Source organism: Dioscorea cayenensis, chromosome 18 (assembly GCF_009730915.1).
Source record: "Dioscorea cayenensis subsp. rotundata cultivar TDr96_F1 chromosome 18, TDr96_F1_v2_PseudoChromosome.rev07_lg8_w22 25.fasta, whole genome shotgun sequence".
In the NCBI taxonomy this organism is placed as follows: Eukaryota; Viridiplantae; Streptophyta; class Magnoliopsida; order Dioscoreales; family Dioscoreaceae; genus Dioscorea; species Dioscorea cayenensis.
In genome coordinates this window covers 3,647,741-3,666,234 of record NC_052488.1, presented here as the reverse complement: position 1 = coordinate 3,666,234, position 18,494 = coordinate 3,647,741, and the positions used below count along the sequence as shown (strand labels likewise).

General features: G+C 42.5%; 1 non-coding gene across 1 annotated transcript; it reads right to left on the bottom strand.

Annotated features, from left to right (window-relative positions):
• Positions 1-2,078: 2,078 nt before the first annotated feature.
• On the bottom strand, positions 2,079-2,185 carry LOC120283131. Its single transcript, XR_005543132.1, has one exon. It is a non-coding gene; the product is annotated as a small nucleolar RNA R71 (small nucleolar RNA).
• Positions 2,186-18,494: the final 16,309 nt, after the last annotated feature.

Sequence of the window (18,494 nt, the reverse complement as noted above, 5' to 3'; positions counted from 1 at the left end):
GAGAATTTTTAACATTGAATGTTTTCATGCTCTAGTTCTTGCTTGAATTTCTAGGAATTTTTACCCGATTTATACTTGTTACACTACTCACTCTTTAAACTCTATTGGAAACTCAAGTTTGATGTTAAAGGGACTAGTTATAGTTGTTTCTTGTGCAAATTCTGAAAAAAAAATGGAAAATGCAAAGAAAAAGAAACAAAATAGTTTTATTGTGCTTGTTGGGTGGAAAGAGCTACCACCTATGAGGATACTAGCTATGCCCAAATGAGAGAAAGAGCTATCTCATAGGATGAGTGAAAGCTACCACTCCGGTAGAAAGAGCTACCACCTCGAAAGTGTGAAAGCCACTGATAAGTGTCTAAATGTAGGTGTTTTCATATATGTATCGTATGCACTTTGCATGTATTTTGTGAGGTTTGATGCCCGTTTCACGCTTAATCGTCTATTATTTGCTTTGTAGGGCATATGGAAGCCATGGAGAGCAAGAAGATATCATTTTGGCAATAAGAGAAGAAAACAGGAATTTCAGACTACCCCCATACTACCCAGTATGGGGGCCGTATGCACTGTAGCAGCGGATTGAGTTGGTGTTCTGTCTAGATTTCCATACTACCCAGTATACGGGGCCGTATGGAGGCCGTATGCACCCCGTCTGGAATGCGAATCTAGGGTTTTACGTGTGCTATACGACTCCCCATACGACCCCTATACGGCCCGTATGCCCTCGGGGGTATATATACTCACTTTTAGGGCTGATTAAAGAACTTTTTGCTGGCCGACTTTTGGGAGATCATTTGGGAGATTTTGGGCGACCTTGGGGAGGAGAAGAAGGGCGAGAAAGCTAGAAGATCATTCAAGCCCAAGGTCCAAGGCTCTCAAGGCAAGAAGGCAACATCATTCAAAGGGGAGATCGATCACGATTTGAAGGAAGGAGAACCGCGGCTAGAGGAAGCGTCATTCGGCATTCCTTTGGCGGGGAAGCGTCATTCGGCATATTCTCGCCTCATCCTTCACCATTTCATCTAGGGAGTGTCCATACTATGCCTTTGTTCATGTTTTTGCTTGATTGTATGCTTTGTTATGAGATGATGACACACTAGACCCCCAAGGCCACCGGGTGTTGGTGAACCTTGGGGGGTTTTATCATGTATTTTGGATGATTACTTGTTAATTCTATGCTTGGGTATTTTTGAGATCTAATCCATTGTTTTCATGCTAAGTGTTACACCAAGGAGAAATCCGTAGCTCTTTTATGAATGATGCATGTAGATGTGACTTGCTCGCATGTATTAGGTCATGAATGGATTAGAAGGGGATACTTGTATCATCACACCGAGAAATCGGGTGTTTGGTAGCCCTCCATGTAGGTTTAATCCGAAGAAGAGTAGGTTTATTCCTAAGCGAGATTTCCTTGTACTTAATGCAATCGTAGGAATGTAGATTTTGGAAGAAATTCCTATCTATGTTCGTATGGGATTAGGGTTCAATCGCCGAGAAATTGGGGTTGTTCTAATCTTGGAATCTCATGGTCCAATTTACCCTTGCATCTTTAGATCATCATCCATGTTGCATGATAACCCCTCAAGGGGATCCACATCCATAGGCCTTTGCATTTCATCGATTATCTTGCTTGCTTATTGCTTGTTCTCTCTAATTTGTTCATAATATTGTTTTAATCTTGTTTTAGTTTTAATTGCACCTATTAGAGTAAAACCCATCACTTGAGTTCTTAGGCTAGATAATAGCTCGAGAAGGAGTAATAGGAGATCCTTAGCCCTGTGGAATACGATCCTCGTGTCTTCACGCAAGTACAATCGGCATGATCCAAAATTCAGTCCAATTCAATGGTCTTGCCCATGAGGATGTGCATGACCACCTTTCCCGGTTCCTCCAAATTTGCTCTACATTCAAGATCAATGGGGTGTCGGACGATGCTATCCGCTTTGAGACTATTTCCATTCAGTTTGAGAGATGGAGCTTATCGTTGGCTTACCTCATTGTCTCCGGGATCTATTAAAACATGGAAGGACATGGTGGAGAAGTTCCTTGAAGATATTTTCCGCCAAGCAAAGCGGCGAAAGTTGAGGCAAGAAATTTCAGCCTTTAAACAAGGGGAGTCCGAAACATTGTTTGAAGCTTATGAGAGATTCAAGGATCTCCTTAGAAGGTGCCCCCACCATGGTTTTTGCTTCATGGATGCGAGTACAAATCATTTACAATGGGCTAAATTATGCTACTCGCCAACTCATTGATGCCACGGCGGGCGGTTCCCTTAGCAACAAGTACCCCGATGAGGCCGAGCAATTACTTGAGTCAATGGCAAGCAATGAATCACATTGGGCCTCAAGGGGACCTTCACAAAAAGACTGCTGGGCTTTTATGAAGTAAGTAGTGATAATGCCTTAGCCGCAAAGGTTGACGTGTTGACTCGAAAGATTGATCTTCTTATGGGCGTAGTTCAAGGCCCGAATCGGTGCTAAGTTGTAGTACTTTGCGGTGGTGGGCACGGTGCAGCCCAATGTCCGATTGCTAGCTCGTCTGCTGCATCCGCTGAGAATGTGGACTACATTGGGGGCAACGCAATCAAGGGAACCCATATAGTTCAATCTTACAATCCGGGTTGGAAGAACCACCCAAATTTTTTTCATGGAACCAAGGCCAACAACAACAAAGAGGTGCACCACCTCAAGGATCTCAATTTCAACAACCCGGCCGTTGAGAGGAAGTTTTTCCATCAAGAGATCCTTGCCAAGTTCATGCTCAGCACTCAATGACAGGTTCAATAATCTAACTAGTAGCATGGATGCACAATTTGGCAAGGTGAATGCTCAACTCACTCAAAGACGCCCGTAACGCTTTAGTGAGATAGGTTCTATTTTTGAGAAACCTCCAAGCTTCGTGAAAGTCACTTGAGCATCGAGTAGGGGGAACTCACGAAGGCACATTCTGAACGTCCCCTAGGGTTGTCTTCCAAGCAACACGGAAGAAAAATCCAAGGGAGCACTTAAAGGCCATTGCTCTTAGAAGTGGGAAAGCAAGTGGAGACAAGGGTCGAAGTTGACCCAAGTGTCAAGAAAAGTGGGGTAGCCTCCGGGAAGACCCCAAGCTAGTTGAAGAAAAACAGTGAAGACAAAAAAATCAGGGTATAAAATGACAAGTTCCAACAACAAGGACCAACAAAATCATCCGAGTATAAGCCTCCAATCCCTTTATCCAACCAGATTGAAGCATGAGAAGGAGGATGTTCACTTCAGAAAATTCATGAGCATCTTCAAACAACTCCATTTGAACATCCCGATAGTTGAAGCGTTGACCCAAATGCCAAAAATATGCCAAGTTTTCTAAAAAGAGCTCCTCACGAACAAGAGAAAGTTGGAGGAAGAGGGCACAGCTTGCACTTTACGGGAATTGCTCGGCCATTCTCGAAAAGAAGCTCCCACAAAAGTTGAAAGATCCGGGAAGCTTCATTATCCCGTGCTTGCTTGAAGGTGGAATCCAAGAAAATGCTCTAGCGGACTCGGGGGCTAGCATAAACGTCATGCCCTACACCATGTATTTGAAACTTGGCTTGATGAATTAAGGCCCACGAGGATGACCTTTACAGCTAGGCGATCGATCAACAAGAAAACCTCGTGGGATTGTCGAAGATGTGATTGTGCGAGTGGATAAATTTGTTTTTTTCCGTGGACTTTGTCATCATGGACATAGATGAAGATGTGGAGATACCACTAATTCTTGGCCGACCATTCCTCAGCACCTCGGGTGCCTTAATTGACTTGAAAGGAGGGAAGTTGACGTTAAGAGTCGGAGAAGAGGAAGTGGTGTACACTTTGCCAGCTGCGATGAAACATTCTTTAGATCATGATGACACACTTTATTTCGTTGATGAAACTGATAGATTGATTTCTGATTGTGTGCAGGAAGTGCTCTCTTTAAATCCTTTGGATGAATATTTGGGGGAGTTGGAGAACGAAGAAGAAGAAGAACCTCATCATCATCCTCCAATTCACAATTTGAAGCCACCAAAAGTGAGGGTATCCTGTACTAATGCTAAAGAAAAAGACAAAAAAGAATCATTTATGAAGAGAATGTGGAGGGAGATCCATGGGAGAAAAAAGAAAGGTAACAAGCTTCATCCTCCCACATCTCATGGAGGAAAGGTAAATTTTTCACCCCTCTCCACTCATAAACAATTCGAGGTATTTTCAATGTTGTCATTCAATCTACCGGGAAGAAACAACACTACAAGGGAAACCGGGGGTGGCTTCAAATTGTTTGAACCCCCATGAGGTAAGGAACAAGGTACGTCAGGCTCGTGACGTTAAACAAGCGCTTCTTGGGAGGCAACCCAAGTGTTCGGTGGTCTTTGCTTGCATTTTTCGTATTTTAGTTCTTAGTTCATTTCAATTCTCGTATTTCTTAGACTTGTTTGTTTTTGAATAAGTTCATGCTCATACACTTGGCACATTTCTCTCATCATTTTTTTATTGTGGTATATTTGTGAAACCTCTTGAGACACACATGTGTAGGTGTTAATTCATGTGCTAGATCGTCGCTTTTATTCATTTTTAGTCGCTTTTTTTGGAGAAGTCGCTCGCTTTCTTTTTTTCATTTTTACATCATTTGAGGCAGGTTTTCATGGATTTGATTGGCATTTAAAGGTTTACGGCCATACTGGGTCGTATGGAGGCCGTCTGAGCTGACCACAGAGCCGATCCCGGATGGCCTCGCGGCTCACTCAGACGGCCCCCCATACGGCCCCTCGCATGGGGGCCGTCCGAGTCGGGCTCGGATGTATCGGGCCGAGGGAGCTCCCTCACTCAGACGGGCCCCCCATACGGCCCCAAGATGGGGGTCGTATGGTGGCGGGACTCCCCTTAAAGGCCTCTCATTCTCTCTCTCTCTTCCACCTCTCATTTCTCTTCAACTCCACCGAAATTTTTCTCTCCTTTTCTCTCTCGATTCTTGGCCGAATCTCTTCATTTTTTTCTTCCAAAAAAACTTCTTCCAATCCATTGGAGACTTCGATCTAGTGATCTTACCCCGAGTTTAAAGCTTGTTTTTCTCAAGGTTTCGCTCGGTATGCTTTTTTTCAATGCCCTAGTTTTTATTCTTTTTCCATTTTTTTGGGCATTCTTGAGACTTTTTGCATGGAATTTCTTTAGCAATTTGCTTTGGTTTGGTTGATGTGAATGTTGTGAATGAATTTTCATTCAAATTTATGTACAAATTTTTTTCGATTCCATGATTATAGGGGAGACTCTTGTCATGTGAATAGTGACTATACGGCCCCCCATACGGCCGTATGGTCCCAAAAACCAATTTTTTTCATTAGTCTCCTCTATCTCTACCATGTTATTTTTGAGTTATCTTGTCTCCCTTTGAGCTTGATCAAAGTTTTTTTCTTCATTGTAGGGATGCCTAACACTAAAAAGACTCGCCTCCAAGCGCCCAAGAACTACCGAGCTATCCCTCTACACCCGATGAACCCGCCTTCAAATTGTCCCACCATCGAGAGAGATATGATAGATTGAAGACAAAAACCATTCGGGACTTTGTGCTATCTTGATTGGGAACTTGTGGACAACCTTGGATTTGCAAGTCAAGTACGGGATTGGCTCTCACACAATTGTTGGGATAAACTCTTTGCCATTAACGAGCCAACCTTCCGCCAATTAACCTTGGAGGTCTTGAGTACATTTGAGGCGCGACAAGATGGACAATCCGTATGGAATAAGAAACTTGTCACCATCCGCTTTTCAAGCTTTTTGGAAGGAAGCGCACTATGCATCATTTGGACTTTGCCAAGTACTTGGGGATTATATGATGATGATTTTATCAAATCCATGCCCGCAAACGCCTTAAGCTTGATTTCCCGAGTGAGGTGGGTAGGAGCAACTATTGGGCAACTTTAGCGGGTGAAGATACGACCCAAAAGGCCCTCACGCATGATCGACCCGCACATAGATTCATTCATGCCTTGATTGCCCGTTCTCTTTGGGGCCGGACCGATAGCAAGGGGGTGGTCACCCAATCCGATCTCTTTACGATGTATGGCATCTTTGAGAGGCACCCCTACTCACCTTGGCTACATTGTCGCTGATGCATTCCTTCACCGTGGCTCGTGATACTCGATTGGGAGCTATCTTTATTGGGCCCCTATGTGACCGGATTGATCCGTGGCATGGGTCCTGCTTTGAGCAGCACGCGAGGTATGACTGCTGTAGGAGGTACGGCACCCCTCGGAAGGCACACATACAGGGCGATTGGCTTGGTGGTTGCCGAGCGCATGAGGGCAGGCCCCCACAAAGCACCAAGCCACCGGTGAGTCCAACAAGAACCGAGCAGAGCACACGTAGTCGAGCCCCGAGGTCGCACTGCTCCTACCCCCCAGTACTACTTCATTACCCGGCTCGACATGAGACCCGAGGGGGATTGAGGGAGAGATTCTGTAGTGCAGGGCCAGAGCAACATGAGATCCGTGACCAGCCTCACCGTGTCCTTGAGGGACAGGCACGACTCGAGGCGATTTTCACCGCTTTCATTACCCTCATACTATGGTTCTCGCCGCGATACTCCTTCGCCACCATGCCACCACCACCAAAGACCGGATTGTGATGAGTAGCGGCTCGCTTTGAGCATGGATACTTTTTTTATCTACTTTTACTTTATTTTTGTTGTGTATTATGTTTGTGTTTTTGTTGAGTTGGCATGGATCTTTTCCTCCCAACTCTTGGTGTTGAACTTTATTTTGTTTTTCATCTATGTATTTTTGTTGACTTTTTCCCTAGTCTCTCCCTTTGTGTTTGTATGTGTGAATTTTTCGTGGAATGATGATGTCCCCTTTTGACTTTCGCAGGCATTGAGGGAATTTGGTGAGCTTTCCTAGTTTTTTTAATGGAGGTCGACGAGACATGTGTTGCTCACCACACCTTTTGTCGAGTCATACCTCACGACTGAACACAAGATAAAACCGGGAAGTTTTGTTTTTTTCACCCTCCTCAATTATTTTCATTGCTCCATCTTGCATGTTTTTCATGATTAGTGTACATTGAGGGCAATGTACAACACTAAGTGTGGGGATGGGTGCATTTCATGTTTTAGGAACATTGTTTACATGCTAGTGTTACCAATGATGGCTTTTATTCATTCTTGTAAGATTCTTTTTAGCTTGACTAATGATGGATGTGAGTTACTTGTTTTTTTATGCTTTATTGAATCTCGCTTTCACCCCATAGTATTGTCTTGTGCACTCGAATTTTTTTGTCGATGCCCCTCGAATAGCCAATGTGACTACTCTAACTCTCTTGTATGCTTAACACACTACTTTGAGTACTTGGCCTTAGAACACTAAGTTCTATCCTTCAATGTTTTCTTAAGAACTTCTAAGTCTTGTTGAGCTAATCCGAGTTTTGTGGCATGTAGTGTACTCAAGATGTGATCTAGGGTGAGAGTGAAAGTGAAAAAAAGAATGAGTCTATGTCAAGATTCCTCCGCTAATGAAGCATGAATGCGCCTATGTAGACCGTAATCGAGTAGTTGGGTGGCTCTTGTGCCTAACCAAAGATGTGCATCCTCTAGAAAGATTTTTAAAATGATTTTTGATGCAGCTCACGTTAGTCGGACTCGGATGTTGAATATTGAGTTGAAAAATAAAAAAACCCTAGTGATCTTTTTGAGTACCTACCAAAGGTTTTTGAAAAAGAAAAAGGATTTAGTTTCAAGCTATAGAATTAGAAGGATCTTACTTGGCCATTGAAGTAGCACTTAGTAGTTTAAGACTTAGTATTCTTTGTATGTGGAGTGATTAGCATCTAGAGTCAGTACTCGATTGAAGTCCTTGAGCTAGACCCGGATCAGTGGCAAATGAGATAAAGGATTCACTTACACGCATATACATATTAGGGGTGAGACAGATATTTTTTTATTATGCTTAATGACTATAACTCAACATCTATGTTTCATTATCCTTTGCTTTTTGGAATCTTATATTTGCTTGAGCCGTAGGTATTGCATTTAGCCACTTCTCGCCTCTTTGTTTTTTTCATGAGTTGTTTGTTTGGGGACAAGCAACGCTTAAGTGTGGGGATGTTTGATAAGTGTCTAAATGTAGGTGTTTTTCATATATGTATCGTATGCACTTTGCATGTATTTTTGTGAGGTTTGATGCCCGCTTTCACGCTTAATCGCTCTATTATTTGCTTTGTAGGGCATATGGAAGCCATGGAGAACAAGAAGATATCATTTTTGGCAATAAGAGAAGAAAAATAGAATTTTCATACTACCCCCATACTACCCAAGATGGGGGCCAGATGCAATCGTAGCAAATGGATTGAGTTGGTGTTCTGTCCGGATTTCCATACTACCCAAAGATACGGGGCCGTATGGAGGCCGTGATGCACCCTCGTCCGGAACGCGAATCTAGGGTTTCGTAGTGCTATACGACTCCCCATACGACTCCCCTATACGGCCCGTATGCCCTCGGGGGTATATATACTCACTTTTAGGGCTGATTAAAGAACTTTTTGTCTGGCCGACTTTTGGGAGATCATTTGGGAGATTTTTGGGCGACCTTTGGGAGGAGAAGAAGGGCAAGAAAGCTAGAAGATCATTCAAGCCCAAGGTCCAAGGCTCTCAAGGCAAGAAGGCAACATCATTCAAAGGGGAGATCGATCACGATTTGAAGGAAGGAGAACCGCTGGCTAGAGGAAGCGCCATTCGGCATTCCTTTGGCGGGGAAGCGTCATTCGGCATATTCTCGCCTCATCCTTCACCATTTCATCTAGGGAGTGTCATACTATGCCTTTGTTTCATGTTTTTGCTTGATTGTATGCTTTGTTATGAGATGATGACATACTAGACCCCCAAGGCCACCGGGTGTTGGTGAACCTTGGGGGTTTTTATCATGTATTTTTGGATGATTACTTGTTAATTCTATGCTTGGGTATTTTTTTGAGATCTAATCCATTGTTTTTCATGCTAAGTGTTACACCAAGGAGAAATCCGTAGCTCTTTTATGAATGATGCATGTAGATGTGACTTGCTCGCATGTATTAGGTCATGAATGGATTAGAAGGGGATACTTGTATCATCACACCGAGAAATCGGGTGTTTGGTAGCCCTCCATGTAGGTTTAATCCAAGAAGAGTAGGTTTATTCCTAAGCGAGATTTCCTTGTACTTAATGCAATCGTAGGGAATGTAGATTTTGGAAGAAATTCCTATCTATGTTCGTATGGGATTAGGGTTCAATCACGAGAAATTGGGGTTGTTCTAATCTTGGAATCTCATGGTCCAATTTACCCTTGCATCTTTTAAATCATCATCCATGTTGCATGATAACCCCTCAAGGGGATCCACATCCATAGGCCTTTGCACTTTCATCGATTATCTTGCTTGCTTATTGCTTGTTCTCTCTAATTTGTTCATAATATTGTTTTTAATCTTGTGTTTAGTTTTTAATTTGCACCTATTAGAGTAAAACCCATCACTTGAGTTCTTAGGCTAGATAATAGCTCGAGAAGGAGTAATAGGAGATCCTTAGCCCTGTGGAATACGATCCTCGTGTCTTCACACGAGGTATTACTTGGCGATCCCGTACACTTGCGGGGAAGCGATCAGCCACCTTAGCGGCCGCTTTTGAAAGGGCTACCTTAGAGGATGTGTGAAGCTACTACCATCTTTGAAATTGTTGTCACTTTTGTAGATAAATAAGTCCCTTGTACTTAGAATTTTGAGGAGTATACCTTGGGTTGTTTTGAGTGAGTTCACACACGTACACGATTTCGGGTTTGTTGTCCTTTTTTATTCAAGTTTTTATCTAGAGCTTTGATTTTTTTGTTTTTAATGCTGAAATTTCCCTTACTTGTAGAATGCTCTCTTTGTATACTTTGGTGAACCTAAGGCCAAGCACTTTCAATATTTTCTTCATTGATGCACAGAATGTTTAATTTTTGCTTGAGGACAAGCAAAAGCTTAAGTGTCGGGGAGTTTGATAAGTGCTTGTGTGATATGAATGCGAAGCATTCTGTCCTTATGTTGAGCATTACTTTTCTCGGGTTTTTAAATTAATATGTGTGTTTTTATGTTACTTTTATGCAAGTAGGGTTGTGAAACCAATTATGAAGGAAAGAAGCCAATGTGGATCACAATGCACCGATTTTGGAGGAAATCTTGCTAAGGTTCAAACGCGAAGATATAAGTCGGGTGCGAGATGCTAGAGTGTGTGCCAACCTCCCCGTATTTGAGTTTGCACAACCATTTGGAGCGGCACAAGGGCAGTCACACTCAAGCATTCTGACTTATTCACATAGAACAAGATCTCCATCAACTTACCCGTCATTGAAGAAGCAAAGCGATCCACGACATAAACGTGTGCCTGTTTATGTTACCTCAATGAAAAGTGGATTCGGGAGTATTTTTGGCATAGTACTGTAGCAGTTCAATGTAGCAAATCAATGCAGCAAACACTGCAGCAGTTACTGTTCACAGCCGGCCGAAAATGACAGTTTCAGAGAATCCACACGGGCGTGTGGATATTACCTACGCCGGTGTGGAAATTCCGCACGAGCACGTGAAGCATCCACGCTCATGTAGTCGCCCGATTCCAGCCCTATTTGAAGCTGAATCAGCCCCGATTTTAGGATTCTTTTCTCCATCTTTTCCCTAACTTGAGAGAGGGCTTCGGCTAGAGTTTCGAGGGGTATTGGCCAAGGTTTTGGAGAGGTTCTACGGCTCCAACATCGTCATTCCTTAGGAAGAAGGTTGGTAGGGGAGCTTCCGTCGAGGCGTATCTTATACCGGATGATGGAATCCTTGGACGGCGAGTAGAGGGCTTTCCACAAGACCATTGACACGACTATCGAGGGGGTTTCTTTATGGATTCATTGCTTTTACATTCTATTTCTTTGATTGTACTTAGCTCCATGGAGAGGTAAACCCCTAGTGGGTACTCGGGTATTGTGAACACTAGGATGTATTTGTTTTTTTGAACCTCTTTATTATGCTTTCAATAAATTGATGTTTATTGTGAGTTCCAACCTTGAATGCTTGATTGTATGAACATTTCCCTAGAGTGACACTAGGGTTGAGAGTTCTTGTTGGTAACCTTGTGAGTGAGTGACACACCACGAGCGTTAGACAAAGCTAGGTTGGAGAGGGTTGAGACGGTGAGTCGAGAGGTACAGGAGCGTCCCCTTTTCCCTCTGGTGTGATAGATTCTACCTCCGTTCCTCGAGTTCTTTGCGGCCATAATAGCGTGAATGGTCTAAGGGATGAACTTCTGCTGGGGCTTAGTTGCGCGTGCAACGGAGTGAAGCGTTGAGGTGATCTTAGTATCTAGGGCTCAATTGTAGTTAAGGACCTTCCACTTGGACCAAAGGGTTAGATCTATAATTAGGAAGAGATTTATCACTTGGAATCCCAAGAGCTCATTGCAACTCTATGTGAGTGCGAGGTGTTGAGATTTTTCGATTTCTCCTCCGGGACATGTATAGAGTTAGGCATAGTTGACCTTAGATTTGGGACTATGTAATTAAGGATTTCCACGACTCACCATTGCATTGATTAGGAAGCTTAATAGAGGGTTCTTGCACTTGAAACACTTATCCTAGGCGGAGCATTATCCGGGTACCCAATCTTTATCGATTGCCTTACCCCCTTCTTTACTTTTGCTCTCTTGTTGCTTTTACTGTTGAGAATTGAATCATTGTCATACTCATTATTATTGATCTTTTACATAGCTAAGAATCGAATTAAGTATTTTTATTCCCTACTCCCTGTAGATTCGATACCCGCTCACCTGGGATTATTAGTTCGACAAAACCCGTGCATTTGCGGGATATACGCAAGGGGACCTTGTCAAAGATATTTATAACTTGGAATCCCTACAGCTCATTGTAACTATATTCGAGTGCGAGGTTGAGGGGTTATCTAATCTCTTCTCCGGGACATGTATAGAGTTAGGCATAGTTGACCTTAGATTTGGGACAATGTATTTAAGGATTTTCACGACTCACCATTGTATTAATTAGGAAGCATAATAGACGGTTCTTGCACTTCTAACAATTGTCCTAGGCGGAGCATTATCCGAGTACCCCATCTTTATCGATTGCCTTACCTCCTCCTTTACTCGTGCTCTCTTACTTGTTGTTTTTACTTTTGAGAATTGAATCATTGTCACACTTATCACTGTTGATCTTTCACATAGCTAAAAAGCGGATTAAGTGTTATTATTCCCTACTCCCTGTGGATTCGATACCTGCTCATCCAGGATTATTACTTCGATGAACCGGTGCACTTGCGGGATATACGCAAAGGGAACTTGTCAAGTATACTTTGGGTTGACTTGAGTGAGTTCACACACTTACACGATTTTGGGTTTGTCATCCTTTTTGATTCAAGTTTTTAGCTAGAGCATTGATTTTTCGTATTTAGTGTTGAAATTTCCCGTACTTGTAGAATGCACTCTTTGTATGCTGTGGTGAACCTAAGGCCAAGCAATTCCAATGTCTCCTTCATCTATGCATATAATGTTTTCATCTTTTCATGAGGACAAGCAAAAACTTAAGTGTGGTGGAGTTTGATAAGTGCTTGTGCGATAAGAATACAAAGCGTTCTTTCCTTGTGTTGAGCATTACTTTTCTCTGGTTTTAACTCTAATATAGGTGTATTTATATTACTTTTACGCAGGTAGGGTTGTGAGGCCGATTATGAGAGAAAGAAGCCAATGTGAGTCGTAATGCACTAATTTTGGAGGAAATCTTGATAAAGGTTCAAACGCGAAGACATAGGTCGGGTTCCAGATGCAGGAATGTGTGCCAGCCTCCTCATACTTGAGTTAGCATATCTATTTAGGGGGGCACAAGTGCAGTCACATTCAAGCATTCTGACTTGTGCATATAAAACAAGATCTCCACCAACATGTCCGTTATTGAAGAAGCAAAGAGATCCACGATGTAAACATGTGCCCATTTGCATTACCTCAATGAAAGTATAGATTTGGGAGTATTTCAAGTCGGTACTTTAGCAGGGACTATAGAAAATAATGTAGCAAAGATACTGTAGCAGCACTGTTTATAGCTGGCAGAGAAAACAGGAAAATAGAGAATCCACAAGGGCGTGTGGAAATTCCACACGCCAATGTGAAAAATCCACTGGGGCGCCCACATGGGCGTGTGGATTCCTGATTCCAGCCTTTTAAAAGCCGATTTCAGCACCGATTTAAGCATTCTTTTCTCCATCTTTTCCCGAAATTGAGACATGGCGGCGGCTAGGGTTTTGAGAGGTATTGGCTAGGGCTTTGGAGAGGTTCTATGGCTCTAACATCGCATGCCGTTTGGAAGAAGGTTAGTGGGAGAGCTTTCATTTGCACCGATCCGGCGAGGTGTATCCTAGGCCAGACAAAAGGACCCTTGCGACGAGTAGAAGACTCTCTACAAGACCATCACCATGACTAACGAGGGTGTTTTTTTTTATGGATGCTTTGTTTTAACATTCAATTTCATTGATTGTATCTAGCTCCATGGAGAGCTAAACCCCTAGTGGGTACTTGGGTATTTGTAAACCCTTGGATGTATTCGTTTCATTAAACCTCTTTATTATGCATTCAATAAATTGATGTTTATTGTGAGCTCCAATCTTGGAGACTTGATTGTATGAATACTCTCCTAGAGTGACACTAAGGTTGAGAGTTCTTCTTAGTAACTCTTGTGAGTGAGTGAGTGACACACCATGAGAGTTAGAGAAAGCTAGATTGGAGAGGGTTGAGAGGACGAGTCGAGAGGTAGCGGAGCGTCCCTTTTCCCCTCCGGTGTGATCTATCCTACCTCCATGTTCCAAGAGTTCTTTGCGGCCATAGTAGAGTGAATGGGTTAAGGGATGACCTTCCGCTGGGGCTTAGTTACGAGTGCAACGAAGTGAAGCGTTGAAGTGATTTTAGCATCTAGGGCTTAATTGTTGCTAGGGATCTTTCACCTGGACCAAAGGGTTAGGTCTATACATAGGAATTGGGTTTATCACTTGGAATCCCTAAAGCTCATTGCAATTATATGCGAGTGCGAGGTTGAGAGGTTATTCAATCTTTCCTCCGGGACATGTATAGAGTTACGCATGGTTGACCTTAGATTTAGGATCATGTAATTAAAGATTTCTACGACTCATTGTTGTATCAATTAGGAAGTATAATAGAGGGTTCTTGCACTTGAAATGATTATCCTAGGTGGATCAATATCCGGGTACCCTATCTTTATCGATTGCCTTATCTTCTCCTTTACTTGTGCCTTCTATCTTGTTGTTTTTATTTTTGTTATTTCATATTTTGTCACACTTATCACTATTCATCTTCCACATTAGTTAAAAAACAACTAAAGTGTCTTTATTCCCTACTCTCTGTGGATACGATACCCACTCATCTCGGATTATTACTTCAACACCTGTGCACTTACGGTTTACACGCATATACGGATGTGTGAACTCGCATTGCAATTATAAGAGGATTTGGGCGGAAGAGATTCTGACAATGCCCCTTGTGTGTGACCCACAAGTGCACGGGTTTGTCAAAGTAATAAATCTCAGGTGAGTGGGCATCGTATCCACTGGAATAGTGAGTAGAAACACAATGATTACTATTTAACTATGATGAAAATGAATCAATGGTAGTGTGAATAAAATTGTTATGAAAAGAACTAAAAGGAATAAGAAAAAGAGGAACGATAAAGTGAGAGGAAAAGCAATCAATAGAAAGTGGGGCACTCAGATTGTACTCCCCCTAGGGTTATTGCTTCAAGTGCAAGACCAACTATTATGTGTCCTAATTGATGTTTAATGAGTCATAGAAATCCTAAAATACACTGTCCCAAACCTTAGGTCAACCGTGACTAACTCTACACTATTCCCCAGCGGAGAAATCGCTCAGTCTCAACACCTCATACTGTGTACAGTTGCAAGAAGTTCTAGGGATTCCAAGTGATAAACCCTACTCCTATATATAGATCTAACCGTTTGGTCCAGCCGAAAGTCCACTAGTCACAATTAAGCCCCAGATACCAAGGAATACTTCAACATTTCACTTTGTTGCTCGCGCAACTAAGCCCAAGTGGAGTTCATCTCTTAACACTTCACTCTATTGTGACTGCAAAGAACTCTAGGAACATAGAGGTAGGATCACACCAGTGGGAAAGGGGATGCTCCGCTACCTCTCGACTCACCCTCTCAACCCACTCCAATCTAGCATTGTCTAACCCTCATAGTGTGTCACTCATCCATAAAGGCTACCAAGATGCACTCTCAACCCTAGTGTCACTTTAAGGGAGATATCATTCAACAAGCATTCAAGATTGGAACTCAATTAAAGATATCAATTAAGGAAAATATAATAAAAAGTTAATGAAACAATAACATCCTAGGGTTTACAAGTCCAAGCACCCACTAGGGGATTTAGCTTTGCATAGAGCAAGATACAATCAATAATGAAATCGAAAGTAAAAACATGTAAACCATAGGAAAACCCCCTTGGTATTTTTGGTGATGGTCTTGTGGAGTAGCCTCATGTTCTCCAAAGGTCCCCTTGTCAAGCCTAGGGCACACCTCGCCAGATCGGTGTTGACAAAAGCTCCCCCAATAACTATATTCCAAGAGAAATGTGGTGTGGAAGCCGTAGAACCAGTCCAAAAGCCTTGCCAAAGCCTCGCTAAACCCTAGCCACAGGCCTCCCAAAAGATGGAGAAAAGATGGAGAGAAAGATGAAAGATGGATCCCCAAATCGGTACAAGTCGTGGCTTTATAAAAGGCTGGAATCGGGCATCCATACGAGTGTGTGGAATTTCCACACGCCCGTGTGGATTTTTGGAAATCTGATTTTCTGCGGGCTGTGAACAGTAACTACTACAGTAAATTACTATATTGATTTTTTACAGTAACTTGCTACAATATTCCGCCAAAATACTCCCGAATACGCACTATTTATCAAGGCAACATAAACAGGCACACGTCTATGCCATAGATCGCATCGCTTCTTCAACAAAATGCCATATTGGTGAAATCATGCTAACATTGCATAAGTCGGAATACGCAAATGTGATTGCCTTTGTGCCCCTCCAAACCATGTAACTGCTTGAGCACATCGAAGTTTGCACACATTCACGTAACTTCGATCACAACTTGTGTCTTCTGATAAGTGCTTGTGCGATAAGAATACAAAGTGTTCTTTCCTTATGATGAGCATTACTTTTATTAGGTTTTAACACTAATATGTATGTATTTATGTTACTTTAATACAGATAGGGTTGTGAGGCCGAGTATTAAAAAACGAAGCCCATGTGGATCGTAAATGCCCCATTTAGAGAAAATCTTGAGAAGGTTCAAACGCGAAGACATAAGTCAGGTTCGAAATGCGGGAATGTGTGCCAACCACCTCGTATTCAAGTTAGCACAACGATTTGGAGGGGCACAAGGGCAGTCACATTCAAGCATTCCGGCTTGTGCATGTATAGTAAGATCTCCACCAACATGTCCGTTATTGAAGAAGCAAAGTGATCTATGATGTAAACGTGTGCCCGTTTATGTTACCTCGATGAAAGCATGGATTCGGGAGTAATTTGGGCCAGTACGGTATTAGGATACTATAGCAAACACTATAGCAAAACATTCCAGAATGTACTGTTCACAGCCGGCCGAAGAAGGATAAAAACAGAGAATCCACACGAGCGTGTGGAAATTCTACACTCCCGTGTGAAAGTCCACAGGGGCACCCACATGGTCGTGTGGATTCCTGATTCCAGCACTATCTAAACCGGATTTTAGCCCCGATTTCATAATTCTGATCTCCATCTTTTCCCCAACTTGAGAGAGGGCGGCGGTTAGGGTTTTAAGAGGTATTGGATAGGGATTGGGAGAGGTTCTACGGCTCTGACATCACGCTCGGTTTGGAAGAAGGTTAGTGGGTGAGCTTTCGTCAGCACCGATCTGGCGAGGTGTATCCTAGGATGGACAAAGGGACCCTTGGACGAGAAGAGGACTCTCCACAAGACCATCGCCATGACTATCGAGGGCTTTTCTATGGATTCTTTGCTTTTACATTTGATTTCATTGATTGTAATTAGCTCCATGGAGAGCTAAAGCCCCTAGTGGGTACTTGGGTATCTGTGAGCCCAAGGATGTATTCGTTTCATTGAACCCTTTTATTATGCTTTCAATTAATTAATGTTTTATTTTGAGTTCCAATCTTGAGTGCTTGATTGTATAAATACTCTCTTAGAGTAATACTAAGGTTGATAGTTCTTGTTGGTAACTCTTGTGAGTGAGTGACACACCACGAGAGTTAGACAAAGATAGATTAAAGAGGGTTGCGAGGGTGAGTCGAGAGATAGTGGAGCGTCCCCTTTCCCCTCCGGTGTGATTTATCCTACATCCATTTCCTCAAGTTCTTTGTGGTTATAATAGAGTGAATGGGCTAAAGGATAACCTTCCGCTGGTGCTTAGTTGCGGGTGTAACAGAGTGAAGCGTTGAAATGATTTTAGCACCTAGGGCTTAATTATTGCAAAGGACCTTCCACCTGGACCAAAGGGTTAGGTCTACATCTAGGAAGAGGATTTATCACTTGGAATCCCTAGAACTCATTGCAATTCTATACAAGTGCGAGGTTGAGAGGTTACTCAATTTCTCCTCCGGGACATGTATAGAGTTAGGCATGGTTGATCTTAGATTTGGGACCATGTATTTAAGGATCTCCACAACTCATTATTGCATCAGTTAGAAAGTATAATTGAGGGTTCTTGCACTTGAAACGATTGTCCTAAGAGGAACAATATCCGGGTACCCCACTTATATTGATTGCCTTACCTTCTCCTTTATTTGTGCTCTCTCTCTCTTGTTCTTTTACTTTTGTTATTTCATATCTTGTCACACATATCACTATTCATCTTCCCTACTCTCTATGGATACGATACCCCACTCATCTGGGATTTTATTACTTCAACAAATCCGTGCACTTGTGGGACATACGCTAGGGGCGTTGTCAAGTTTTTGGCGTCGTTGCCGGGCAGTAGGGATTTATAGATACTTTGCACTTTGTTTTCTTCGCTATTCATTTATTTATTCTAGTTCATTTCTTCTTATTCTATCATTATTCTGATTTCTTTTTCTTTCTTTTTGGTGCAGCTCCAGGTTATGACCCGATGAAACCCCTCAATATTAATTGAAGGAGACCCTAAGCTTGAACGTACACTTAGAAGAAAAGGGAAAGAAACTGTGCAAGAACCATCTAATCTAGCTGATTTGGAAGTAGAAGAATCTAAAAACATGGCAGAACATAATAAGCAACAGCGGACATTATCCGATTATGCCAGACCTTCAGTATTGGAGACACAATCGAGCATTGTGCGTCCCCCGATTACAGCTCAGAACTTCGAGCTGAAGCCGGTATTCATCCACATGTTGCAGCAATTCATACAGTTTAATGGTTTGGCTAATGAGGATCCAAACAGTTATATAGAGAA